Raw genomic sequence first — 24,816 nt, forward strand, 5'->3', positions numbered from 1 at the left:
TCTGATTACTGCCCTCATTTTTCTATCAGTCAGAAAATTTTTCATCCATGTTAGAAGCTTACCTGTCACCCCTCCAATATTTTCCAGTTTCCAGAACCTCTTATGTGGAACTCTGTCAGAAGCCTTTTTTAGATCCAGATAGATGCAGTAAACCCAACCATCTCTTTCCTGTAATATCTCTGTGGCTCGATCATAGAAACTGAGTAAATTCAATACACAGGATCTTCCAGATCGAAAACCATACTGTCTGTCTGATATTATATCATTTCTCCAGGTGTTCTACCAATTTAGTTTTGATTAGTTTTTCCAATACTTTCACTATTACACTTGTCAATGATACAGGTCTATAATTGAGGGGGTCTTCCCTGCTGCCACTTTTGTAGATTGGAACTATGTTAGCCTGTTTCCACACGTCTGCTACGATTCCTGTACACAGGGATGCCTGAAAGATCAGGTGAAGTGGAATGCTGAGCTCAGATGCACATTCTCTCAGAACCCAAGGTGAAACTCCATCTGGGCCAGCTGCTTTGTTCTTACTGAGCTCCCTTAGCATATTTTCCACTTCATCTCTAGACACCTCTATCCGCTCTATGTTGTTCTCTGGAATTCTTATTGTGTCTGGTTCTCTGAAGATTTCATTTTGTACAAACACACTATTCACTATTCAAACACAGACATTATTCTTTTTATGTGGGCTTCAGGAGACAGGTTTGGTGTGATATCAACTCCTAGATCTTTCTCTCTGTCTGTTTCATTAAGTACTTCATCTCCTATTCTGTATCCTGTGTCTGGCCTCCTGTTTCCACTGCCTAGTTTCATTACTTTGCATTTACTCGGGTTAAACTTCAACAGCCATTTGTTGGCCCATTCACTCGGTCTGTCTAGGTCATCTTGTAGCCTATTATCGTCCTCAGTTTCAATCCTCCTCATAATTTTTGCATCATCGGCAAACATTGAGAGAAACGATTCTATACCCTCTGGAAGATCATTTACATATATCAGAAACAGTATAGGTCCAAGGACTGACCCCTGCGGGACTCCACTCGTAACGTCTTGCCAATCTGAGATCTCACCCCTCACACTGACTCGTTGTCTCCTGTGCCTTAGGTACTCCTGTATCCAACGGAGTACCTTCCCTTTCACTCCAGCCTGCATCTCCAGCTTTTTCACTAGCCTTTTGTGTGGCACTGTATCAAAGGCTTTCTGACAATCCAAAAATATGCAGTCTGCCCACCCTTCTCTTTCTTGCCTTATTTTTGTTGCCTGGTCGTAGAATTCAAGTAACCCTGTGAGGCAGGACCTGCCATCCCTGAATCCATGTTGGTTCTGTGTTACAAAGTTCTTTCGCTCCAGGTGCTCCACTAGCTTTCTTCGCACAATCTTCTCCATCATCTTGCATGGTATGCAGGTTAGGGACACTGGCCCCGCGCGTGCGTGCGTGTGTGCGTGTGTGTCTGTGTGTGTGTGTGTGTGTATACTGGCAGCAGGTTTTCTTTTAAACATTTCTCATTGAATATGACCACATATTTTGTATTTACTATCTTCTGATGTAGGGCTTCTATCCCACTAACTATTTTCTAGCATCAGGGCTTAGCTGAAAGAGGAGTTCTCCAAAACTCATGTTCATAACCATGAGTTTTGGAGAACTCCTCTTTCAGCTAAGCCCTGATGCTAGAAAAATAGTTAGCGGGATAGAAACCCTACATCAGAAGATAGCAAATACAGAATATGCGGTCATATTCAATGAGACATATATATACATATATACGTATGTGGACGTTTTGTTCACCATAATGAACCATTAAGCTGGTATGGTGCATCGAAAAAGCATAGTGGCCACCAACACAAGTCAGGTAATGACGCTACTCCACTGCCAAGATTCCTTTTTCCAGCATACTGTTTTTGCTGTTATTACACTATACACACACACACACACACATTATATACAAGTATCTACATGTTTTGTTCACCATAATTGTACAACTAAGCTGGTATGGTGGCCACCGCACAGTGCATGACAAGTGACACAGCACCTCACTCACTCCCTCACCAACATGCTCCTCCCAGCATACTGCTTGTGCTGTTATTACACTGTATACACAACATTATATATAAGCACGGTGCAACCTCGGTTGAAGACTGCCCTAGAGTACAAATTTTTTAGTATGTCAAATTCATCATAAAATTCTAATTCGTGTACCATGGTTTACTTGGAAGATGACGTCTGTCCATACGCATATGGGTCAAACGAGCGCATGGTGCTGGGGACGTGGAGTGAGGCGCACTCAGTTTGTTTACAAGTCTATCCAATGTAGTGACGATTGCAGCCTCATTTGCATTTTTTGTGAAGTATTTCTTTGTTTGCCTGCTTTTTTGCTTTTTTTTGCATTTTTTGTGAAGAATGTTTTTATTTGCCTACTTTCTTGCTTTTTGTTAACATAAAAGTTCTTATTATATATCAAGCCAAGGGTACCAAGAAAGTCACTAGTAAAGTTCAACCAAAGAAAATAATTGTGAGGATGACCACAGAGGAACAACAAGAGATCATTCGTAAACATGAAAATAATATGAGGGTTGTTGAACTAGCTAGGCAGTACAACACATTCATGTCAACGATATCCACCGTAATTGCTAAGAAAAAGGACATTATTATTGCATGAGCTCACAAGCAGCATGAGCTCACAGCACTGCTGTTCAGCTTGTGACCACAGCATCACCTAAAAATTAAAAAAAAAAAGTGTAACTGGTATTATTTAGCAATGATAGTATTACAGAAGACCCTTGACTGTGATAAAAATGGCCAGGATTCTGATAATAGCAGGATTGTTGTGATAATTAGTGCTGTGCATAGTATCGTGGTAGGGTTGAAGCTGAGGGAGGGAAGTAGCATTGTCTGCTGACTGTGAGGCCACCTGTTATTGTCTGCACTCACCATACCAGCTCAGTGGTTCACTGTAGTGAACACAAATGTAGATCTATAACCACTCGATTATCCAGGATTTGAACATCTGGAAAATGCCTTTATACGGCCAAAATTGTGACCGAATAAAGTTATCTCAATATCCGGTCAAAATGGCCATGGGAGCCGGATAAAAGCTGGTTTAGCCAGATAAAAAATCGGAGCCAGTTAACTTGCTGCCGATGTTACACTATCCAGACAGTCAGCCGGATAATCATTGAATTGTCCAGATATGAAAGCCATGGGGCGGGCCGTACAGTATTAATCCTGTCTGGCTGTGGCTCGAGGCGCATGGTGGAGGAGGGGGTAGGGTAGGTGGGTGATGTCGGGAGAGAGGGGAGCATTGGGTGGGACCACCTGGGGGGATAAGGGGGATGTGGAGGGGCCTATACACTACAGTACAGGAATTACCATTAATTTTAGAACAATTCATCATAGCCAAAAACAAAAGAAATACTAGAAATTATGTAATAACAAATATAATTTTCCTTAAAACAATTTGCACAGGCTGAAGTTTCCTTAAAAAATAGTACGAGTTTTTTCCTCCTGGCAGGCTACGTAACGTGTTATAGCTGCCCCAAGTGGACGTGTCCAACCAACCCAAAGTCAACCCATGTGCTCCCGCCCCTCGTGTTATACCACAGTGCTGCGCCATTAGTGAAATATTTTTTTAAAATAACTTTTTTATTTCCATAGTAACTTTGAACATTTTTGGCCAAGACTATGTCTGGTAGCAGCATCAATCGTTCTGGAGGTGTTAAGAGGAAGAAGGTTGTCCTAACAATTAAAGACAAGTTACGTGTTATACAACTTTGTGAAAAAGGCCGGTCGACTTCAAGTGAAGTGAATCCCGAAGCAAACCAAAGAGCTGATCATACAACAGGCCAATGAACACAGAAGGCAAGCTAAACTTGATTCTTATATGGTAAGAAAAACAAGCCAAGCGCCTTCAACAAGTGAGGCGTCACAGGCAAGCCAAGCCTGTGACGTCCAACAAGTGAGGCGGTGAGGCGTCACAGGCAACCCAAGTGCCTTCAATCAGTGAGGCTTCAGCAGCTGACAGTCAAAACTAACTTTGCTTAATGAACTGTACAGTAATTTTAAGTGTTAATTTTAGCGTTGTGTTAGTATAGGTTACGTAAATTGTTAAGAATTCTTAACTTCAAGATGTGTGGCATCAATCAAGACGACGAACAACAACAAGGTAAGCTGATGTTTCTAGTTGAATATTTAATAATTATATGTGACAAGGTAATTCAAATTATGTTGTTTGTAGTATAAAAATACTTGGAAATGGTGTCTTTTGGACTCAAAAAGGTGAAAAAGTACCATTATCCGGAACACGTGATTATCCGGCTGGGGGTCCTTCCCAAATAGTCCGGATAATCGAGTGGAGACAGTACTTATATATAACGTGTGAATTAGTGTAACAACAGCAAAAGGATTATGTTGAAAGGAGCCATCTTAGTTAGGGAGATGGCGTCGTCTGCATGACTAACTAGTCAACCTGAGTAGGGTGGCCACTATGCTCTTCGGGAACCATACCAGCTTACTTGTACAGTTATGGTGAATAAAACATGTAGATACTTGTATATAATATGTGTATATAGTGTAATACCACTGCAAACAGTATAGTTGGGGAGGAATGTTAGTGTGTCTGGTCTTGAACGAGTGAGGGAGTGAGGGAGGGAGGGAGGGGAGGGTGGGAGGGGGGGAGGGAAGTGTCAGCTTCCTATGTGGCATCAGCCACTATGCTCTTTGGGCCACCATTCCAGCTTAGTTGTACAGTTATGGTGAACAAAACATGTAGATACTTATATATACAGGGGGTTATCTTGAGGTTATCTTGAGATGATTTCGGGGCTTTTTTTTTTTTGTGTCCCTGCGGCCCGGTCCGCGACCAGGCCTCCACCCCCAGGAAGCAGCCCGTGACAGCTGACTAACACCCAGGTACCTATTTTACTGCTAGGTAACAGGGGCATAGGGTGAAAGAAACTCTGCCCATTGTTTCTCGCCGGCGCCCGGGATCGAACCCGGGACCACAGGATCACAAGTCCAGTGTGCTGTCCGCTCGGCCGACCGGCTCCCAAATCCGGGGTACCTCGGATTAAGAGTTTAATCCGTTCCTGGAGACGGCTCCTAACACGAAAACTCGTAAACCGAAGCTAATTTTCCCATAAGAAATAATGGGAAATGAATTAATCCATTCCTGACTACCCAAAAACCTCACTTCAAACTAAATTTTATACCTAATTCATCGAAATCTACACTACAAAACTATGTTCAAGTTATTACTTACCCTTGCTGATGACTGCTGTTGGCATATGGAAGATGGTGAGGAGGAGAGGTGTTACTGTTTGGAAGGAGAGTCCTCTTCCATTTTAACATCAGACAGTGAGAACTTCTTTGGTGTGCACTCTGGCACGTTTTGCAAGCATACCACTAGGTCCTGCTTGTGGCTCACTGCTTGCTTGTCTTACTAAGAATCTGTCTAAAAGACACTTGTTTCTCCCTACTTTTCAACACTTGTCTGTAGTAAGACATCACACTGTCATTTAAAAGGTCAATGCACCAGCCTGCTACAGCTTTATCTGGGTGAGTTTTTTCAACAAAACTTTGCAGTTCTTCCCATACTTCACACATTTTCTTAATGAGGAAGGGACATCCTCTACTCACAACTATTTTCTTAGGTTGAACCTTACCACTAGCTTTCTTGGGACCCATTGCAAGATATATAATAACAACTTTTATGTTCAAATGGCCAAATATCCAACAAAACACTGTAAATCCTGGTGAAGAATTGAGGCGGGATAGTCACTGGGCACGAGGCACTGGTAAACTGAGAGGCGATCGCCGTGCCACCACGCGCTAGTCGGCCCGTACGCGAATCAACATGCTCGTATCCTGAGGCAACCCTCATATCCCGATACAAATTTTCCGAGCAAATCCTGCTCGTAACCCGAAAAACTCGTAACCAGGGGCGCTCGTAAGCTGAGGTACCACTGTAACTATAAATAGTGAATAAAAGTAAAAAGTATGGTGAGAGGAGGAATGTTAGCAAGTGAAGTGTGTCTTGTGAAAAATTCACAAGAAAACTTGCGAACAGTGTCATGGAGGTGTCGACACCAAATGCAAAAAACAGCAAAGCTACCAAGGCCAAACAATAACTGACAATAATATTAAGTGCATGAGATGTCAATCGAGAAACAACCAAGACAAAAACAATCACCTGACTTGACTGGACACTGAAGATGACGAAGAGACCAGTAGTGGCAAAACGAGTAACAGGCAATTTTAGAATGCTGCCTTGAGGTAAGATACAGGTGGGACACTAACAAACAAGCCACCCGCTTGCCATACCAATTGGGCTAGACATGTCAACAACTACAGATACAAAGAGCAGAGACATTCGAACCAGCGAAGTATGCCACCAAGCTGATCTGCTGGAAAAAGGCCGAGTCATGCAAAAATGCCTGGGTTTTGACACCGGGCTAGAAGCACCAGAAACCGAGGCTGGGATGGTCCCACCAAGTAACAAGAGGACATATGAGCCCAGCATGCTAGGAAAGAACCAGATCACTGGCTAGCTGATGCACAGACTGGTTGGGGACCCATGCCAGTCAGTCGTCAAGGTAGGCCAACACATGAACCCCTAAGAGATAAACCCAGGCCATTACAACTCATGTTAACTTGGTAAACACACAGGAAGTCAGATTCAATCCAAAGGGAAGAACTCTGAAGCCATAAGCGTTATGCAACACAACAAAACCAATTTCAGGTATTGCTACACCTAGATATATTTCTTCCCATACATGCCTTTCCTTTCACTGTCAATATTTGAAGGCCAATATATAAATATTATTATTAGGCTGTCATTATTTTCATATAATTTTATTCAATTATTTTCTGAGGCTCAATTTTGATCCTCTTTTTGACAATACCATTTGAATTTTCTACAGCATGTACAGTATGCTGTTACTCTTCCTTGTCTAATCTGTTTATCAGTGTACAAATAATTTGCATCCTTTAATTTTTTATTGTTAATAGTTCCTTGTTGTCTACATTCATCTATGTTTGTTAGTGCAATATTTTATATTGTTTGTGTAAATAGGAGCCTTTAATTTAATTTTTTCACTGTAACTTTCCCTTACCAGCACTCCCTTATTGCCTTCTTTCCCCAAATACATTCCCATACCTCTATCATCGAACAATTTAAACCCTGAAACACTATCACCCACAGATTCTACGAGACAAACATAGCAACTCCACCACAAGCACACACTTCCTGCATTGCACTAGTCTTGCAATATTTGTCTAGCTGGTAACCGACACCAATAGCTCCCTAGTTTGTAACACAATGGCTACCCTAATCTTTTGTTTTGTTTCCCAAAGCCAGCCAAAATAGGTAAAAATATTACCCATACTGCTAAAAATATATTAAATTCCCACTATGAAATTAGCTTAACCTGTTTTCCCTATCTCGAGCACAGATGGCCTGTTCCTAACCTGTGAATCCCAGACATCTTTTTGTACTTTTTTTCTTCTTTTTTTTTTTGAGCTGCATTTTCAGCTAGTGTTTTGGGCAAACTGCTACCTACCTCTCCCTCCAATGCAGAGACTGCATGCAGGCGTTTACAGAACACACTTTCAACATATTCTTGTTGACTAATGACCTCATCTGGGTATTTACCTGAAGTTACCTGTGGCCTACACAAGAATATCCAAGGAAAAACAAAAAAAACAGATAGAAAATAGATGCTTATTCACCCATAAAATAATGAGCCCATGGAATTGGCTACCCGCCGAAGCCGTAAATGGCAAGGCAAAACTTTAGTTTAAAATTTAGCTGGGGAAAAAATCCCTGAGAGCAATGGATAAACAGCCGGCTTCCTTTCCCCTTCGAGGCCATGACAGCTGGTGGCCCTTAGGTAAATGTACCAGAGTAGACAGGCACCACGCCCTGCTCCGAGGACCGGCTGGTACACTATACACTCTCACATCTAAATATTATCTTCCTGATAATACATACAGTGTGCAGCAGGCATCCTTGTGGTGAGGACGGCGAGGGCAAGAGCAGAGGGCATCGCGTCGCGTCCGTTGGGGATGCGGCCGGCGACGACTGTTGTGGCGTCGGCGTCGGACCCTTACGGCTATCACATATTAAATTGCCAGAATTAGGCTGGGATATTGATATCTATGGCAGGTGGTTGCAGGTAATGAATTCCCCAATGGTGAACATTCCAATTGTAAACTATGTGAACAAGAGCTGGGACATACTCTACAACACTATATATTTTTAAGTGCAAACCCTGTTCTGAAACTCTTCCTGGACAGATGTAATAGAACACATGCCCACCACACCAGACATAAATATATCTGATATCCCCAGAGTCAAACTTAATCTATGTAAAGACTCTATGCAAATAAACGGACCTAGTCTATGGAACTCACTCCCTAATGATTTGAAAAGCTGTCCAATTTTTGCCTTATTCAATTCAAAAATAAAACCAAAAAGTACCTAATTTCATCTTCATAGTTTTCTACCAAGTGCTTTATCTTCACACTGTATCTAGCGCTACTCAATCCCCAATATTTGTACCTAAGCCATATTACTTTACCATTGTAATATTAGATATCATCTGATATTTTTTCTTGCAATGTATCTGTTATCATTTTATTAATTCTGCTAGAATTTACGTACTTAAATTTATCTGTTAGATTAAGGACCTGCCCGAAATGCGCGTACTAGTGGCTTTACAAGATTGTAAATACTATGCTATGTATTCTCACAAACCGACTATGTAAACAGATTCAAATACCTTGGCCTTGAGGTGCCACTGTATGGTTCTGTTGTATTCAGACTCTGTCGTCAGTATAAAGAGAGGCTCCGAGGTCTCAAGGCCCATAGCCCGTGCTACATGGACAATTCGTCCTGAGTAGCTAAATTTTTAACAACAACAACTCTCAAGGCCGCTACTTGCCCCGCTCATGTGCCAGGTAAGTTATGGGCTCACGCATAGCCCGTGCTGCTTGGAACTTGTTCCGAGTAGCTGAATCTCCAACAACAACACCTCTCAAGGCTATTGAAGGTTATCACTCAGGCTATGGTGGCCAATGTCAGAATTGTCAAAATGATGTACCTTACATACATCAGATCTTTAGTGGATTATGCTGCACCTCTGCTTGTTTTGATACCTGAAAGAAAGCTTGGAGGGCTTGAAAAATTGCAGAACGAAGCCTTGAGGATAATCCTTGGGTGCCCTCGTACCACAAAGATACTTAATATGAGAAAGGAACTTAATATTCCGAGCGTTGTTGATCGTGTTATTGAAATTAACTGTCAAATTGGTATAAAAATGCTTAGGCCAACTCATCCTAACCTTTGCACAGAAGCCCTCCAGAATTTCTTTATTGAAGATCAGCATTGTTCCAAACGGATAACAAAAACTGGAACTCAACTCAGAATGCATCAGGTTTATGATTTGTACCAAGAGAAACAACAACGGCACTTTCCTGCAACCGTGGGAGGTTACACCCTTTCCAGTTTTTTTTTTTTTTTTTTTTTTTTTTTTTTTTTTTTTGAGATATATACAAGAGTTTTTACATTCTTGTACAGCCACTAGTACGCGTAGCGTTTCGGGCAAGTCCCTGGAATACGATTCCCTGCCGCGAAGAATCGTTTAAAGTTTTAATCCCTCCCTTTCCACCCAAGAAGGATGGGGGGCGGTGTGCAGGACAAACATATAAATTTTGACACTAGCTCTCCACATATGTCAGTTGCTTAATTTAGAACCTGTACTTGAGGTCGATCTCGAACCCATTGTTGATGTGACGACTTATATTGAATTTTGTAACTAGATCATCAAGATTGTAACTTGCTTAGCTAAATGAATTGTGGGGTTCAGTCCCTGAGCCCATTATGTGCCTCTGTAACCCTTTCCACTACCGCCCACCAGATGGGTATGGGGTGCATAATAAATGAACTAAACTAACTAGCCCAAGCTTCGTCTTGAGGCAAAGCTCAACGCCTTAAGCCATATTGATGCTCTGTCCACAGAGCATTCTCTTTCTCAAATCATATACACTGATGGTTCCCTACACCGCTCCTCGGGTGCAGCTGGAAGTGCAGTTGTGCTGACAATGGGCGATGGCTTGTATTTTGAGTAGGGAGTCCGTATAAACAAGTGGGCCTCTACCCTTCAGACCGAACTATTTGCCTTGCTCCTTGCACTGAAATGTGTACAAGTCTCCAAACTTGATACATAATTGTAAGTGACTCCTTATCATCCTTAAATGCTCTCAACTTTTTAAGACATAACTGTAACTAATCTGCACACATAACTGCACTAATCTATCCCTATCTCAACTATGGTATCTGTGCATGGGGTTCAACCACTGCAAACCACCTCAAGTCCATCATCACCCAGCAAAAATCTGCTATCAGAATAATATCAAATTCTGCTTTCAGACAACACACAGCCCCCTTGTTTAACTCCCTAAACATGCTAAACATAATCTCACTCCACAAATTCTCTTGTGTCAACTACATTTACAAAACCCTATTCTTAAATGCAAATCCTTGTCTGAAACTCTTCCTGGACAGATGTAATAGGACCCATTATCACCACACCAGAAATAAATATCTCTTCGATATCCCCAGAGTTAAACTTAATTTGTGTAAACATTCTATGCAAATAAAGGGACCCAGTTTATGGAATTCACTCCCTACTGAATTGAAAAGCTGTCCAACTTTTACATCATTCAAAATCAATACTAAAAAGTACCTAATTTCATCTTCATAGTTTTTCTCTTTTTGCCTTAAAATTGCACTGTATCTATTGCTACCCAATCTCCCAACCTTTTTGTTCCCAATTTGAACATCTTTACCATTGAGATCATTGCTGCTTTCTTATATGTGCTGCCATTCTATTGTATGGTGTTTATAAATCTTGTTTATCTGTATCTTTTGCTACCCAGTCTCCCAGTCTTTATGTACCCATTCTGAACATCTTTACCATTGTGATCATTGCTGTCTTATATGTGCTGTCAATCTGCTGTATGGTGTCTATTAATCTTGTTTAAATTACTAATCAAGCTGTCAATGTAATCAATCAGAGCTTTAACATAACAATGTGCTTTAATATACTTACTTATCTCTCTCGTCTCATTTTTCTCTTGTAATGTATCTTTCATTTATCAATTCTGATTGAACTTACCTACTTAAAATTATCTGATAGATTAAGGACCTGCCCGAAACGCTGCGCGTACTAGTGGCTTTACAAGAATGTAATTACTGTCCTATCCAATGTATTCTCACAAACCCAATGTACCTTCTTGTATATATATAAATAAATAAATAAATAAATAAATAAATAACATGCTCGTGTCCGAAGCTAGACACAAATACAACAAAATTATTAAGGATGGTAACAGAGTCCATTTCATGTGGTCTCCATCTCATGTTGGCCTCCGAATGCATGATAGAGCTGATAAGTTGGCCAAAGAATCTGCCTTTAAAGGAGCCGTTGAGTGTAACCTAGGATTGTCAATGAGCAATCTGAGAGCAGCAGTACACCGAGAACTTCGACAAGATCTTGTAGATCTGAGGCAAAGTGAAATTGACACCAGTAATTCCATCTATCATCATACTATCATGCAAGAGGAGCCACACATCTATGGATCATTCAATAAAATCAGCAGACTTCTGGATGTTACTACTGCTCGGCTTAGACTCGGTTACAAGTATCTCTGGGAATTCTCATTATCTGCTGATGTAGACCTGACCAAATGCAAACTGTGTCAACAAAATTATTCGCACACCCTCCGTCACTATGTGATGGAGTGCGAAAAGATACGTGAATTTAGAGACAATTCTATAACCAATGTTCCAGCTATGTGTAAATATTTCATTCAAAATGATATGCTACCAGAAATTTTAGCCAAATATCCACAGTTTGCTAACTGTAGGTAGTAACTGAGTGATTGTAACCTATCCACCGCTGCCCACTGGATGGGTGGCAGTGTGCAGGACAAACATATAAATTGTGACACTAGCTCTCCACATATGTCAGTTGCTTAATTTAGAACCTGTATTTGAGGTCGATCTCGAACCCATTGTTGATGTGACGACTTATATTGAATTTTGTAACTAGCTCAGCAAGATTGTAACTTGCTTAGCTAAATGAATTGTGGGGTTCAGTCCCTGAGCCCATTATGTGCCTCTGTAACCCTTTCCACTACCGCCCACAAGATGGGTATGGGGTGCATAATAAATGAACTAAACTAACTAGCCCAAGCTTCGTCTTGAGGCAAAGCTCAACGTCTTAAGCCATATTGATGCTCTGTCCAAAGAGCATTCTCTCTCTCAAATCATATACACTGATGGTTCCCTACAGCGCTCCACGGGTGCAGTTGGAAGTGCAGTTGTTCTGACAATGGGCGATGGCTTGTATTTTGAGTAGGGAGTCCGTATAAACAAGTGGGCCTCTACCCTTCAGACCGAACTATTTGCCTTGCTCCTTGCACTGAAATGTGTACAAGTCTCCAAACTTGATACATAATTGTAAGTGACTCCTTATCATCCTTAAATGCTCTCAACTCTTTAAGACATAACTGTAACATGCTCGTGTCCGAAGCTAGACACAAATACAACAAAATTATTAAGGATGGTAACAGAGTCCATTTCATGTGGTCTCCATCTCATGTTGGCCTCCGAATGCATGATAGAGCTGATAAGTTGGCCAAAGAATCTGCCTTTAAAGGAGCCGTTGAGTGTAACCTTGGATTGTCAATGAGCAATCTGAGAGCAGCAGTACACCGAGAACTTCGACAAGATCTTGTAGATCTGAGGCAAAGTAAAATTGACACCAGTAATTCCATCTATCATCATACTATCATGCAAGAGGAGCCACACATCTATGGATCATTCAATAAAATCAGCAGACTTCTGGATGTTACTACTGCTCGGCTTAGACTCGGTTACAAGTATCTCTGGGAATTCTCATTATCTGCTGATGTAGACCTGACCAAATGCAAACTGTGTCAACAAAATTATTCGCACACCCTCCGTCACTATGTGATGGAGTGCGAAAAGATACGTGAATTTAGGTACAATTCTATAACCAATGTTCCAGCTATGTGTAAATATTTCATTCAAAATGATCTGCTACCAGAAATTTTAGCCAAATATCCACAGTTTGCTAACTGTAGGTAGTAACTGAGTGATTGTAACCTATCCACCGCTGCCCATTGGATGGGTGGCAGTGTGCAGGACAAACATATAAATTGTGACACTAGCTCTCCACATATGTCAGTTGCTTAATTTAGAACCTGTACTTGAGGTCGATCTCGAACCCATTGTTGATGTGACGACTTATATTGAATTTTGTAACTAGCTCATCAAGATTGTAACTTGCTTAGCTAAATGAATTGTGGGGTTCAGTCCCTGAGCCCATTATGTGCCTCTGTAACCCTTTCCACTACCCCCCACAAGATGGGTATGGGGTGCATAATAAATGAACTAAACTAACTAGCCCAAGCTTCGTCTTGAGGCAAAGCTCAACGCCTTAAGCCATATTGATGCTCTGTCCACAGAGCATTCTCTCTCTCAAATCATATACACTGATGGTTCCCTACACCGCTCCACGGGTGCAGCTGGAAGTGCAGTTGTGCTGACAACGGGCGATGGCTTGTACTTTGAGTGGGGAGTCCGTATAAACAAGTGGGCCTCTACCCTTCAGACCGAACTATTTGCCTTGCTCCTTGCACTGAAATGTGTACAAGTCTCCAAACATGATACATAATTGTAAGTGACTCCTTATCATCCTTAAATGCTCTCAATTCTTTAAGACATAACTGTAACATGCTCGTGTCCGAAGCTAGACACAAATACAACAAAATTATTAAGGATGGTAACAGAGTCCATTTCATGTGGTCTCCATCTCATGTTGGCCTCCGAATGCATGATAGAGCTGATAAGTTGGCCAAAGAATCTGCCTTTAAAGGAGCCGTTGAGTGTAACCTTGGATTGTCAATGAGCAATCTGAGAGCAGCAGTAAACCGAGAACTTCGACAAGATCTTGTAGATCTGAGGCAAAGTGAAATTGACACCAGTAATTCCATCTATCATCATACTATCATGCAAGAGGAGCCACACATCTATGGATCATTCAATAAAATCAGCAGACTTCTGGATGTTAATACTGCTCGGCTTAGACTCGGTTACAAGTATCTCTGGGAATTCTCATTATTGACCAAATGCAAACTGTGTCAACAAAATTATTCGCACACCCTCCTTAACTATGTGATGGAGTGCAAAAAGATACGTGAATTTAGAGACAATTCTATAACCAATGTTCCAGCTATGTGTAAATATTTCATTCAAAATGATATGCTACCAGAAATTTTAGCCAAATATCCACAGTTTGCTAACTGTAGGTAGTAACTGAGTGATTGTAACCTATCCACCGCTGCCCACTGGATGGGTGGCAGTGTGCAGGACAAACATAAATTGTGACACTAGCTCTCCACATATGTCAGTTGCTTAATTTAGAACCTGTACTTGAGGTCGATCTCGATCCCATTGTTGATGTGACGACTTGTATTGAATTTTGTAACTAGCTCATCAAGATTGTAACTTGCTTAGCTAAATGAATTGTGGGATTCCGTCCCTGAGCCCATTATGTGCCTCTGTAACCCTTTCCACTACCGCCCACAAGATGGGTATGGGGTGCATAATAAATGAGCTAAACTAACTAACAGTGAATCAGCTTTAGGCAATCTTACAAATGCACTTCACAATATTAACTGGGATTCTAAATTCAATAATACCCAGGATATAAATTCATTAGCTAACCTTCCTCTCCAAAACTCTAAGCCTCTACAACCTTCATTGTCCCCTTCTTACCAAGGAAGTAACTGACAAAAGATTAAACAATACATGGCTCACAAGTGGCATTCTCAACTCAATCAACAAGAAACATGAATATGAAAAGAAACTTAGGATTGGCCTAGTTTCAAAGGAAGTAGCTAAAAGGTACTCATCAATGCTTACCAGTATCATAAGAAAGGCAAAACTTTCATATTATGTGATATTATAGATTGGGTTGGCAGTGTTGTCGTTGTTGATCCTTCTCTATGGACAACCCAACCCACAACTCGGTAAAGTGCTTATACTTTACCAGGAGATCACCCTGGGCGCTTCTGGCTCTTAAAGAGGGGCTCAACGTCACACGTTTAGGGGATATGGCTCCAATACTTAGCCTCATTGTCACATGCACACACCCACTCGAGCCGCTGTGACTCCCCACTCTCTCCTTACGTGATATGATCTCCTCAATCCCCTTTGACTTATTAGTTTTCCGTCCTACCCTGTCCACAGCAGTGGTTCTTGGTTCTTTCTCTCTCTCTCTCTCCTCCTTTACTACTTCCTGGGAAGTCTCACTAGGACAAGGGCAAACACCAGCAAATTTGAATACATTTACTGGACGAAGCACATACACAATACATACACACATACAATAGTAATAAGGAATCCTACACTCTATACTATTTCAATCGGGTTGCACTCCAACACCATCAGAACTCTATAATCAGCTTATCAAGTGGTATCCTATCTCCTGATTTATCACCTAATATTACCAACCTCTTCAAGTAGGTCAAGTTTTATAATACAATGTTGCACTATTAGCAAGAGAATATATATATCTATAAACATGTACAAGGAAAATCAGCGTATGAATGCAATAACAAAAATATTACTATAAATGTTCCTTGATACACAACAATGATCAATCGATCACCTTATCAGTCCTAGAACACATACATCTGTAGGTAATCCAGCCTACGACTGTAACTCTATACTTCAGTATAAGTACTCCTTGGTACAAAAACGGCAAACAATCACTCACCTCTTACTGCGTCTTGCACGCTACTGACAACCGAACACTCAACCAACTCCCTACAAGTAATCATTTAGAACTTCCCTTCCACATCTGGAAGTTCACTACCCTGATCTCTTCAGGTTCTTCCGGGCTTAACTACCAGGATCCTCTGCAGCTCCTCCAGGCTGCTACACCATGAAGTCTTCCTTGAGCACTTCGGTGCTTCACCACTTCTACTTGGGTCCTCCACAGCTCTCCTGGCTGCTACACCATGAAGTTTCCTCGAGCAACTATGGTACTTTACCACCTCTACAGAAGCACGTGACACTCCTCTTCACTGCTTCTCCTCACAGCTCAGGTCCTCTCCTCCACTACCTTGGAGTCTCATCAACTACTCCCTCTGTGCTGGCTTCGAAGTTCTCAGCAACTTCTTCCCCAAAGACAAACCTGCAACCCATTGACACTCCAATAAAAATGTTTCCCCTTAAACACATAAACAAAACTACCACACAATATGTTTGCCTCCAACATCTATCAGCTCACTACATACTGTGAGAGTGGACTCCCCCGTTTCGGGCTGGTCCATGCTCCGCCTTGCCTGGCGGTCCTCACTCACACTGGTGTAACAAACTAGGCTGTTGTAAGAATTATCCAGAGTGGTTTATCGACAAAAGAGAATGGGAAGCTGAGCCCGCATGGTGACCTGACCCCCAGGGGAATTCGCGGTGGAAATAACCGACGCTTTGTTCATAGCTGCGTATAATGAATCATCCTATAGTATTCAGTAATTTAGAGAAATTAGCCTTTATTCATTTTTTATTAAAATTGTATTGTATAATAGTACTGGGTACAACATCAAGAGTATTCTAATTATTGAGTTTAAGTCACCATCAGTGACGTCACGAATCAGATCTAACTTTTAAGGCGGAGTGACCGGCGGTCATAGGTCAGCAGGGTTGACATGTCTAGTATTTCTCAAAGTTCAATTAACCATTTTGGGGATCGGGAACAGCTCTGCCGTTAGATGTTTGTAATTTAATTCAGTAAAATAATTCAACCAGTCTGGATCAATTAAGTGCAACAGAGGTTAATTGTTATAACTTAAACCTTGCTAGTAACTGGGTAGAACTTTGACTAGGCGGAAGGATACAATACTCTTGTCTGGGGTAGACCAGACAAGGAAGAGATCAGTGTGGTCACGGAAGCAGCTGGGAGAGGTCAAACATCTTACCTCTCCCCGAGACCAGCCCAACATCTTAGCTGGAAAACATAGAGGTATAGTTGCTATGGTTATGTATAGAAATAGTCTCAATTGCCATTCAGGTCAAGTAGGGAGTGTTAAAGTGACAGGGAGTGAACATATTTAGATTTTGTTTTAGTTTTCTTTTAATAAATTAAATTTGTTAATATTTTGCATTTCATTATTTCCATGTGTTTTATGTGTAAACTTGTCCTGGTCACGTGGTCCACACGAGGTAAAGTTGGATTGGGCGCCGATTCTAACATCGAATCGGAATTATCATTACCGTGTAATTTATTCCACACTCAAGGTCATCGTTCATAGTGGGGATCAAGCCCTAGGTTGATTAATTAGCGTGATCGATCCAGACCTCGATCATTGCTTTGTGTTACTGGTCTGGTGGTGGCAGCGTAGAGGCGACTCTAGGGTTTTGCTCAGAGCTTAGGTCACGTCATACTGGGTGTAGAATCCTAAGTCGGTCAATCGTCTTAGGACCACGTGGCGTGGAGTTGGCTTTAGTAAAAGTTTTGGAGTCCCTTGGTAGAGAATAAAAAGTAAGAATACGGGTAGAGGGAGTAGAAGGTAGAGAAGAAAGAGAGAGGACCCAAACCCGTGTTACAATGGTGCACAGCGGTGGTTTCAACAATTTTGTTTGAAATTGTTGAAAGGCTCACGCGTCTAGCCGTTCGAACACGTGCGCGGATGCTAAGGAGACAGCCGCGGGCCAGGATTAGCAGTGCGCCCCACAAGTGCGTTTGAGTGGGGATTGGCGAATCTTGGGTCATGCGGGCTGATATGATTAAGGTTTAGTTAGTAAGATTAGGCTGTTAAAATAGATTTATTGAAAAGGAGACCGCTCCGAGTTGATTGGACTGGGTACCATACTCGACCCATTGCAATTAATTCAGAGGTGTTGGGAGCCGCCATACTCTCAACAGCAGTTCCTTGAGGGCTGTCGGGGGCGGATATATCTGTGGGACGCCAGTAGATAGTCCGAGGGCGTTATTAGACGACCCAAAACGCTAGGAAAAACGTAATCCGTGAAGGGCGTTGCGGCCTCCGAGGGACGGACTAGTAACCTACCTAGCAGCGATTCAACAACTAAGTGATCGCACACTTAGTGGAGGTTGAGTCGTCCCTAGTCATAATTGTTGCTGAAAGCTGCGTGTCGCTCTGTTGGAACCTAGATGGTGTGGCCTCTAGGCTAGGTGTGGTACGGCGAGCCGGTAGGGACAATTATAAGATTAAGTCGAGTGCATTTTTGAATTAAGTATACTTCAATTTATAAAGTAATTTCCGTTTATTTTCGTTGTTCTAGAGATTAATTTTTTTTCCCTTACATTCAATCCCCGGTTAAATTTTTTTTTATCAAAGTGTTTAGCGTTTTCTGGCATATTAGGCTAAGTGCGTACGTTAAGTTTTGTTATTCCCTGTTCTATTAGTCTAAGTCAGAGGCGTTGTTAATCCTCTGGACTTAGGGCTATATGTCGGTCACGATAGATAAGTGAAGGAGTTTAAGGGATAATAAGTTGCGTGTAAATGCTTAATAGAGTCCGTGGAATATTTCTAAGTATTTTGGGATAAGTTTTCGGCTAAGTCAACGTCGGAAAGTCGTTAACTGTAATTAATTTGTATTCGTGGGTCACGTGTATGATCTGGGCGTCATTAGGATTCTCCAGTCGATGCGAGTGATAGCTTATAGTTTTTATCAGTAAGACGGTAGAATTGTGTTTGTAGACTTAGAATTCTGTTTTCAGTAGAAACGTAGGTGGAAAATTTTCTAAGTCCAGCTTGGGCTAGAATCTGACTTTTTGGCGAAAATTCGAATTTTCATGTTTTGTGTATATTCTGGGGCCAGTATTACTCTCTAGTGCGCGCAAGGGACGTAATTCTGTTCGTAAAGCATTAAACAGTGATAATTACATTTTTGCCGAATTTAGTATTTTTCGAGAAAATCGTGTTGTAATTTTGTCAGAGTCCATTTGAGGTGAAAATCTCTGATTTTGACGAAAATTCGAATTAGTGAGTGTTGAAACCGCCCGAAGTGTCGGTATTGTTCTGCATACAACGTCAGTAGTAAATAATAACGTATTTATATCTGGGAACGAGAAACCCAAATTTTTTGTGAATTAAAGGAGTTTTGTGATATTTGGGGTGATAGAAATTTTTTTCCCTCGGAGTCAGAAAAATTGGCAGAGTCCAGCAATTGAGTAAAAGCGCAGTTTTTTGATAAAAATTCAATTTTTGGTAAGCATATATAGGTCCTGGGTGTCTATATTAATCGCTAGAGCGGTGTATTAACGTAAAACTAGTTATTTTCCTTCAGAACAAAAATTTTGATTTTTCAGCGTTTAAGCGAAAAAGCGCGGGACTTAGTTTTTTTCAGCGCAGCTGGTCCCGCTCCATCAGTCATCAGGGGCCACGCTGCTCACTTCAAGCGCGTTTAGTATTCAAGTACAGTAAATATTCTTTCTTACTCCATCACGAGTGCTGCGCGTTAGTTGCGTTATCATTTAAATTGTTTTATATAAATTAGATTCTTTAATTTTTTTTAACGTAAAGGACTTAGGTTTCAGCAAAAGACCTGCGGGATATTTCACGGTCAGACACGAGTGCGGGGCAGATACTCAATTCATTGGATTCACTTCAGCGATTCTCTCGATAAATCGTTGTATTTCCTATTTTGGGAATTTAGTAGTTTTCTCTTAGAATAGAGTTGTGATTTTTTTTTATTTGTGTAAGATCACGGTTGTAGTGAGTCCGGGTCGAGGGTGTACTAAAGGGTAGTTTAGAAGAGACGTGGCACACCAGGAATCACAGAAAATGTTTAACCCAGATAATGACCAGTCAGTGGGGACCAGTGGGAGTGGAAGTGGAAGTGTAGAGGACAGCACCTCTTCCGACACCACTGGGGACCACCTAGGTACACCTCATCCGTCACTACAACAACCCCAACCCCATCCTCAATTCCCATACCAACCCCATCCTCAATTCCCATACCAACCCCATCCTCAGTTCCCATACCAACCCTTCCCCCAACCCCAGGCCACTCCATACCCATTCCAACCCCAGGCCACCCCATACCCATACCCATTCCAACCCCAGGCCACCCCATACCCATTCCAACCCCAGGCCACCCCATACCCATACCCATTCCAACCCCAGGCCACCCCATACCCATACCCATACCCATTCCAGCCCCAGGCCACCCCATACCCACCCCAACCTCAATCCACACCCCAGCCTGAGGTCACCCACACCATACCTCAACCCCAACCTCAATCCACACCCCAACCCGAGGCCACCCACACCATACCTCAACCCCAACCCCAGGCCGCCACAGCCTTAGACAGGCAGATGCGCACGGAGACGCCGGGCACTCAGTTGTCGCCATACGTAGAGGCGTTAAGTAAAGGCGAGGGAGCCAAGCCGAGGAACTGTGGCGCGGGTTCATCAGGCGGGAAGCAGCCCTCAGCTGCAAGTTCGAGCCACCCTGCGCGGGGTACCAACAGAGATCCGCGGAGGTGTTACTCCTGCTGGAAGCGCGGGCATATACAGAGGGATTGCGAAGTCACTCCTACGAAAGCATGAAAGCATGGCTCCTAGTGATGGTAGGCCTACTTTTGAGGTGAAAGTGGAAGGTGTGAGATTGACAGCTTTTGTTGATACAGGAAGCCAGGCAACAGTAATTAAAAAGTCAGCCTTCAGCAATTTTAAGAATGCACGTCTTAAACGTTGCGCAAAGACATTAACAGCAGTCAATGGGGAAAAGATTGAGATCGTAGGTCAAGGTACAGTTAATTTTGAGATTGATGGGGAATTGCAGCCTCACACATGTACGATCGTAGAGAACCTTGATTTTCCTGGTCACATCTTAATGGGAACTGATTTTCTGTCGCGATTTGATTATTCCTTGTCTGCTCAAAAAGGGGCTAGGAACTGCAGGTTGCAGTTGGGACAGACTTCCTACCCAGTGGAGATGATCGACCATCCCCCAGTTGTAGCTTCAATTAAGAGGAAGCTGAAATATAATGCGCACTTTCCAAAATTGATTTTTAAGTCTCTTCCAGACACAGTTAAGAGGTCATGCGCATTGCATGCATTGACCAAACAGAGTTGCCCACCACATTCTGTTAAATTTATTAAAGTAGCCGTGGGACGTCACATACAACCAGGTACCACCCTTCAGGTGGCTGGGAGATGTGATAGTTTATTAATTCCTCATCACTTAGTTGTAGTGCTCGATAAAGGTGCACTCATTCCAGTTGTCAATCTTTCACATAAGACTTTTCGCTTCAGGGCAGGTGATAGGGTATCTCAGGGAACCATGGTGGAGGACACAGAAATCTTTCACCATGAGTCAGCTGAGACGCCAGCCGTCACTGCACAATGTAGTGCACTAAATATGTTGAACACTAAAACACCATCCAAAGTACAATACGAAACGAGAAATGTTGCACAGAATGTAGAGGAAATAGAAAAATTAATTTCAGCACTTGATTTGCAACATGTTGCACAGGCGGATAGGAAGGCACTGAGAGGAGTTTTACGAAAATTCCCGAAATTGTTTGCGACAGAGGATGACCAGATTGGTCTCCTTGATAAGATCGAGCACACTATTCCAACTGGTGACCATTTGCCTGTGTACACAAGACAGTGGAGGTTGCCGGAACAGGCAAAGAACATTATCAGGGAGGAGTGCCAGAAAATGTTGAGACAGGGCGTGATAGAGCCTAGTACGTCACCGTGGCTCTCTCCTGTTGTGCTAGTTCGGAAACCGGACGGTAGTTATCGTTTCTGTGTTGACTACCGGAAGGTGAACGAACTAACTAAGGGTGATGTGTATCCGTTGCCCCGAATACAGGAGATAATAGATCAATTTGGTGCTGCTAAGTATTTCTCAACTCTTGACGCAAAATCGGCGTATTGGGCGATTCCGGTGGCAGAACAAGATAGGGAAAAAACAGCATTCTCGGATGGTAGGCACACTTATCAATTCCGTAGGATGCCGTTTGGTTTGAAGACAGCGCCTTCGTCGTTTCAGAGGGCCATCAACTTTATCCTTAGTCCGGTACTGGGTAGGCATTCTTTAGCGTACCTGGATGATGTTGTGATATATTCCAGGACGTTTAAGGAACACCTACAGGACTTGACTGAGACTTTGAAGTTGTTAGATCAGGCAGGTTTCAGGCTGAATGTTCAGAAGTGCACCTTGGCGGCTCAGAAATTCAAATTTTTGGGGTTCCAGGTGTGCCCAGACGGTATCCGACCTGACCCAGATTCTTGCCGCGCCATTGCTGACATGCCTACTCCAAGGACAGCAAAGGACGTGCGTAGGTTTTTGGGGGCGGCCGGATATTTTCGTCGTCATATTGAAGGTTTCGCGGGCATTTCAGCACCCCTGACTGATCTGACAAAGAAAAATGCGAAGTTTGTGTGGAAATCAGAACATGACGAGGCCTATCGCAAACTGAAAGACCAACTAATCACGACACCGGTATTGGCTATTCCTAATTTTGAGAAAGAGTGGGAAGTGCACACTGACGCCAGCGGTATTGCTATTGGCGGGTGCTTAATTCAGCGAGACGCAGATAATTTACCCCATCCAGTAGCCTATTTCAGTAGGAAGGTCAAAGGACCTGAAGTTCGTTATTCAGCTACGGATCGGGAGGCACTGGCAGTAGTAGAATCAGTTAGGTATTTCGAGCCTTACCTATTTCAGCGGCATTTTGTAATCTACACAGACCATCGAGCGTTAACACACATATTTAAAAAGCGAACGAAATGCCCACGAATGTCACGCTGGTCTCACGAACTTTCGGCCCACTCATTCCAGATCTTGTACAAGCCTGGTCCAGCACATGTTGTGCCAGATACGCTAAGTAGAAATATAGCGGCAATGCAGATTAATGAAAATATTGAAACCATTCCATCAGATAAAATGAGAGAATACCAGATGAACGAGCCTAGATGGAAAGAAATTATTGAGTATTTAGAGGGAGGAAAATACCCGAAAAAGAAAAAGAATTTACCTATTCATGATTTTGAAATGAAACAGGGCGTCCTGTATTATGTTAATAGCCAGAATGATAGGGCAGTATTTCAGCTAGTTATTCCGGACGCGTTGCGGTCATCAGCGTTAAAGCTTGCACATGCTTCAAAAATTGCAGGGCATCCGGGGATCTTTAAAACGCACTTAAAAGCAAAGTCTCTATTTTATTTTCCAGGATTACTTTCTGAGGTAATCAATTTCGTGAAGTCGTGCCCTCGTTGCCAGAGGAGGAAAGGTACCCTTAAGGTACAAGCCCCACTTCAGGAATTCCCTGAAATTCGCGAACCGTTAGATCGTGTGGGGGCCGATCTGATTGATTTACACCACAGTCATTCAGGTAACAGATATGTGTTGGTGCTAGTTGACCATCTGTCTAGATACACTACACTAGTTGCATTACCTCAGAAGAATTCTCGTACGGTTGCAGATGCGTTCTTGCGTAGGTTCGTTACTGTATTCGGACCTCCTAAAGTCTTAGTCTCTGACCGGGGTCAAGAATTCAATGGGAATATATTTAGAGAAGTTTGTAAGATTTTAGAGACAACTTCGGCTTTTACAACAGCCTACCACCCACAAGCAAACGGAATGACGGAACGGACTAATCGTTCAGTCAAGGATATGCTTGCAATCCTTGCTGAACATGATGCAAACACCTGGGATGAACACCTACCCTATGTTCAGTTCGCCTTGAATACTGCCATCCATCAATCAATTAACACCCAACCACTTCATTTGTTTACTGGTAATTCATGCAATTTCCCCTCAGGTCTGCTTAACAGACATAATGTTGCATACGGGGAGGACTATCCTTCAGAGGTCCTTGGTAAAATGAGAAATGCATGGAATATTGCAGCTGAAGCGTCCAAGAAGGCACGGACTCGGTATGCTCATTTTTATGACAAGAAAGTGCGCCCTCTTGAGTTGAAGGAAGGAAGCCTCGTATTGAGAGTGAATGAGGCTGCGCCCGCCAATCAGAGCAGGAAACTAGCTCCGAGGTGGCGAGGACCCTATAGAGTAATTAAAAGGGCGGGGCCGGTTAATCTTGTTATAAAAGGAGTGTTCGAGGACCAGGTGGAAAGGACAATTCACGTGAATAAATTGAAACATTATCATGCTAGAGAGGAATTAGAACTGCCTTCAGCGGGTCTAGTTCCTGACTCAGCAGTGCTGACTCATGGCTTCACCGACGAGTCAGAAGATGAGGATGACCCTCTGTCATCGCTCATCAGTAGTCAGGTGCAGTCTCGCCACCCTATGGTGACGAGATCTCGCGCTGTACAGTAAAGTAACTTCCTTGGTTAGTATAATTTAGTATTCATTAGATTTTCCTGTAAAGGCAATGAGGTGTACTATGTCTATACTTGACTCAGGTAGCAACTTTACCGTGCTCTGGGGTTCCACCTCCACTAAACCCAGAGTATATCTATGCTTCCGCTGTGTTGTGTCTGTCTGTTCCCAGGTCTGATTGGTACACCGACCCAGTTGTTCCAGCCACACGTGAACCCTTGTCTGTAAAGACCGAGGGGGGAGGCACGTTACACAAAGCCCTCCCCCCACCAGACCCAGTAACCCATACATCAGTTACTTTGGGGATGAGTGACTGTCCAAGAGTCACCCGGCCGACGCCTCACGTCACTAACGAGGTTGTCAGGGCCAGCGAGCTGCCCACATTATAGCAGTCACC

General features: G+C 42.6%; 1 long non-coding RNA gene across 1 annotated transcript in view; it reads right to left on the reverse strand.

Moving 5' to 3' along the window:
- The window catches only part of LOC138373277 (uncharacterized), a 106,511-nt gene extending 98,336 nt beyond the window's left edge, over window positions 1-8,175 (reverse strand). The window contains exon 1 of the long non-coding RNA XR_011231099.1: window positions 7,989-8,175. This is a non-coding gene — a long non-coding RNA (uncharacterized lncRNA). The remainder of the gene's footprint in view (window positions 1-7,988) is intronic.
- Window positions 8,176-24,816: the final 16,641 nt, after the last annotated feature.

Source organism: Procambarus clarkii, chromosome 41, assembly GCF_040958095.1.
Source record: "Procambarus clarkii isolate CNS0578487 chromosome 41, FALCON_Pclarkii_2.0, whole genome shotgun sequence".
Taxonomy (NCBI): domain Eukaryota; kingdom Metazoa; phylum Arthropoda; class Malacostraca; order Decapoda; family Cambaridae; genus Procambarus; species Procambarus clarkii.